The following is a 5,000-nucleotide window of genomic DNA, read 5'->3' as shown; positions in this document are numbered from 1 at the left end:
ATGGGAGGTACCATCAGTATGGGAGGTACCATCAGTATGGGAGGTACCATCAGTATGGGAGGTACCAGCAGTATGGGAGGTACCATCAGTATGGGAGGTACCATCAGTATGGGAGGTACCTTCAGTATGGGAGGTACCATCAGTATGGGAGGTACCATCAGTATGGGAGGTACCAGCAGTATGGGAGGTACCATCAGTATGGGAGGTACCAGCAGTATGGGAGGTACCATCAGTATGGGAGGTACCAGCAGTATGGGAGGTACCATCAGTATGGGAGGTACCATCAGTATGGGAGGTACCAGCAGTATGGGAGGTACCATCAGTATGGGAGGTACCAGCAGTATGGGAGGTACCATCAGTATGGGAGGTACCATCAGTATGGGAGGTACCATCAGTATGGGAGGTACCAGCAGTATGGGAGGTACCATCAGTATGGGAGGTACCATCAATATGAGAGGTACCATCAGTATGGGAGGTACCATCAGTATGGGAGGCACCAGCAGTATGGGAGGTACCATCAGTATGGGAGGCACCAGCAGTATGGGAGGTACCATCAGTATGGGAGGTACCATCAGTATGGGAGGTACCATCAGTATGGGAGGTACCATCAGTATGGGAGGTACCATCAGTATGGGAGGTACCATCAGTATGGGAGGTACCATCAGTATGGGAGGTACCATCAGTATGGGAGGTACCATCAGTATGGGAGGTACCATCAGTATGGGAGGTACCATCAGTATGGGAGGTACCATCAGTATGGGAGGTACCATCAGTATGGGAGGTACCATCAGTATGGGAGGTACCTTCAGTATGGGAGGTACCATCAATATGAGAGGTACCATTAACATGGGTAGCGATTTCCTACGCTTTAATTAAAAGTTTTAAACAGTTAAGCTTTAATGTAAGTTATATATGATAATATATTCCTTTTATTATCTCTCTCTCTCTCTCTCTCTCTCTCTCTCTCTCTCTCTCTCTCTCTCTCTCTCTCTCTCTCTCTCTCTCTCTCTCTCTCTCTCTCTCTCTCTCTCTCTCTCTCTCTAACTATGTGAGCCGTAATTACTGATTCCTTAGTGAAAGTTAAAACGAAACTATCTACCAGTGCTTACTGTCTACCAGTGCTTGCTGTCTACCAGTGCTTGCTGTCTACCAGTGCTTGCTGTCTATCAGTGGATCCTGTCTACCAGTGAATGCTGTCTACCAGTGCTTGCTGTCTATCAGTGGATCCTGTCTACCAGTGAATGCTGTCTACCAGTGCTTGCTGTCTATCAGTGGATCCTGTCTACCAGTGAATGCTGTCTACCAGTGATGCTGTCTACCAGTGCTTGCTGTCTATCAGTAGATCCTGTCTACCAGTGAATGCTGTCTACCAGTGAATGCTGTCTACCAGTGCTTGCTGTCTATCAGTGGATCCTGTCTACCAGTGAATGCTGTCTACCAGTGAATGCTGTCTACCAGTGCTTGCTGTCTATCAGTGGATCCTGTCTACCAGTGAATGCTGTCTACCAGTGAATGCTGTCTACCAGTGCTTGCTGTCTATCAGTGGATCCTGTCTACCAGTGAATGCTGTCTACCAGTGCTTGCTGTCTATCAGTGGATCCTGTCTACCAGTGAATGCTGTCTACCAGTGCTTGCTGTCTGTCAGTGGATCCTGTCTGCCAGTGAATGCTGTCTACCAGTGCTTGCTGTCTGTCAGAGGATCCTGTCTGCCAGTGAATGCTGTCTACCAGTGCTTGCTGTCTATCAGTGGATCCTGTCTACCAGTGAATGCTGTCTACCAGTGCTTGCTGTCTATCAGTGGATCCTGTCTACCAGTGAATGCTGTCTACCAGTGCTTGCTGTCTATCAGTGGATCCTGTCTACCAGTGAATGCTGTCTACCAGTGCTTGCTGTCTGTCAGTGGATCCTGTCTGCCAGTGAATGCTGTCTACCAGTGCTTGCTGTCTGTCAGTGGATCCTGTCTGCCAGTGAATGCTGTCTACCAGTGCTTGCTGTCTATCAGTGGATCCTGTCTACCAGTGAATTCTGTCTACCAGTGCTTGCTGTCTATCAGTGGATCCTGTCTACCAGTGAATGCTGTCTACCAGTGCTTGCTGTCTATCAGTGGATCCTGTCTACCAGTGAATGCTGTCTACCAGTGCTTGCTGTCTATCAGTGGATCCTGTCTACCAGTGAATGCTGTCTACCAGTGCTTGCTGTCTATCAGTGGATCCTGTCTGCCAGTGAATGCTGTCTATCAGTGCTTGCTGTCTGTCAGTGGATCCTGTCTGCCAGTGAATGCTGTCTACCAGTGCTTGCTGTCTGTCAGTGGATCCTGTCTGCCAGTGAATGCTGTCTACCAGTGCTTGCTGTCTGTCAGTGCATCCTGTCTGCCAGTGAATGCTGTCTACCAGTGCTTGCTGTCTGTCAGTGGATCCTGTCTACCAGTGAATGCTGTCTACCAGTGCTTGCTGTCTGTCAGTGGATCCTGTCTACCAGTGAATGCTGTCTACCAGTGCTTGCTGTCTGTCAGTGGATCCTGTCTGCCAGTGAATGCTGTCTACCAGTGCTTGCTGTCTGTCAGTGGATCCTGTCTGCCAGTGAATGCTGTCTATCAGTGCTTGCTGTCTGTCAGTGGATCCTGTCTGCCAGTGAATGCTGTCTACCAGTGCTTTCTGTCTGTCAGTGGATCCTGTCTGCCAGTGAATGCTGTCTACCAGTGCTTGCTGTCTGTCAGTGCATCCTGTCTGCCAGTGAATGCTGTCTACCAGTGCTTGCTGTCTGTCAGTGGATCCTGTCTACCAGTGAATGCTGTCTACCAGTGCTTGCTGTCTGTCAGTGGATCCTGTCTGCCAGTGAATGCTGTCTACCAGTGCTTGCTGTCTGTCAGTGGATCCTGTCTGCCAGTGAATGCTGTCTACCAGTGCTTGCTGTCTGTCAGTGGATCCTGTCTGCCAGTGAATGCTGTCTACCAGTGCTTGCTGTCTGTCAGTGGATCCTGTCTGCCAGTGAATGCTGTCTACCAGTACTTGCTGTCTGTCAGTGGATCCTGTCTGCCAGTGAATGCTGTCTACCAGTGCTTGCTGTCTATCAGTGGATCCTGTCTGCCAGTGAATGCTGTCTACCAGTGCTTGCTGTCTGTCAGTGGATCCTGTCTGCCAGTGAATGCTGTCTACCAGTGCTTGCTGTCTATCAGTGGATCCTGTCTACCAGTGAATGCTGTCTACCAGTGCTTGCTGTCTGTCAGTGGATCCTGTCTGCCAGTGAATGCTGTCTACCAGTGCTTGCTGTCTATCAGTGGATCCTGTCTGCCAGTGAATGCTGTCTACCAGTGCTTGCTGTCTGTCAGTGGATCCTGTCTACCAGTGAATGCTGTCTACCAGTGCTTGCTGTCTATCAGTGGATCCTGTCTGCCAGTGAATGCTGTCTACCAGTGCTTGCTGTCTGTCAGTGGATCCTGTCTGCCAGTGAATGCTGTCTACCAGTGCTTGCTGTCTATCAGTGGATCCTGTCTACCAGTGAATGCTGTCTACCAGTGCTTGCTGTCTGTCAGTGGATCCTGTCTGCCAGTGAATGCTGTCTATCAGTGCTTGCTGTCTATCAGTGGATCCTGTCTACCAGTGAATGCTGTCTACCAGTGCTTGCTGTTTATCAGTGGATCCTGTCTACCAGTGAATGCTGTCTGCCAGTGCTTGCTGTCTATCAGTGGATCCTGTCTACCAGTGAATGCTGTCTACCAGTGCTTGCTGTCTATCAGTGGATCCTGTCTACCAGTGAATGCTGTCTACCAGTGCTTGCTGTCTATCAGTGGATCCTGTCTGCCAGTGAATGCTGTCTACCAGTGCTTGCTGTCTATCAGTGGATCCTGTCTACCAGTGAATTCTGTTTACCAGTGCTTGCTGTCTATCAGTGGATCCTGTCTGCCAGTGAATGCTGTCTACCAGTGCTTGCTGTCTATCAATGGATCCTGTATACCAGTGATTGCTGTCTTCCAGTGCTTGTTGTCTATCAGTGGATCCTGTCTACCAGTGAATGCTGTCTACCAGTGCTTGCTGTCTATCAGTGGATCCTGTCTACCAGTGAATGCTCTCTACCAGTGCTTGCTGTCTATCAGTGGATCCTGTCTAACAGTGAATGCTGTCTATCAGTGCTTGCTGTCTATCAGTGGATCCTGTCTACCACTGAATGCTGTCTATCAGTGCTTGCTGTCTATCAGTGGATCCTGTCTACCACTGAATGCTGTCTATCAGTGCTTGCTGTCTATCAGTGGATCCTGTCTACCAGTTAATGCTGTCTGCCAGTGCTTGCTGTCTATCAGTGGATCCTGTCTACCACTGAATGCTGTCTATCAGTGCTTGCTGTCTATCAGTGGATCCTGTCTACCACTGAATGCTGTCTATCAGTGCTTGCTGTCTATCAGTGGATCCTGTCTACCAGTGAATGCTGTCTATCAGTGCTTGCTGTCTATCAGTGGATCCTGTCTACCAGTTAATGCTGTCTGCCAGTGCTTGCTGTCTATCAGTGGATCCTGTCTACCAGTTAATGCTGTCTGCCAGTGCTTGCTGTCTATCAGTGGATCCTGTCTAACAGTGAATGCTGTCTACCAGTGCTTGCTGTCTATCAGTGGATCCTGTCTATCAGTGAATGCTGTCTACCAGTTCTTGCTGTCTATCAGTGGATCCTGTCTACCAGTGAATGCTGTCTACCAGTGCTTGCTGTCTGTCAGTGGATCCTGTCTATCAGTGAATGCTGTCTACCAGTGCTTGTTGTCTGTCAATGAATCCTGTCTACCAGTGAATACTGTCTACCAGTGCTTGCTGTCTATTAGCGTTTCCTGTCTACCAGTTCTTCCTGTCTACCAGTACTTCCTCTCTACCAGTACTTCTTGTCTACAAGTTCTTCCTGTCTACCAGTACTTCCTATCTACCACTTCTTCCTGTCTACAGGTTCTTCCTGTCTACCAGTACATCCTGTCTACCAATTCTTCCTGTCTACCAGTTCTTCCTGTCTACCAGTTCTTC

Source organism: Cherax quadricarinatus, chromosome 23 (genome assembly GCF_038502225.1).
Source record: "Cherax quadricarinatus isolate ZL_2023a chromosome 23, ASM3850222v1, whole genome shotgun sequence".
NCBI lineage: Eukaryota > Metazoa > Arthropoda > Malacostraca > Decapoda > Parastacidae > Cherax > Cherax quadricarinatus.
The sequence above is the reverse complement of the archived record's forward strand: the minus strand, read 5'-3'. Positions refer to the sequence as shown.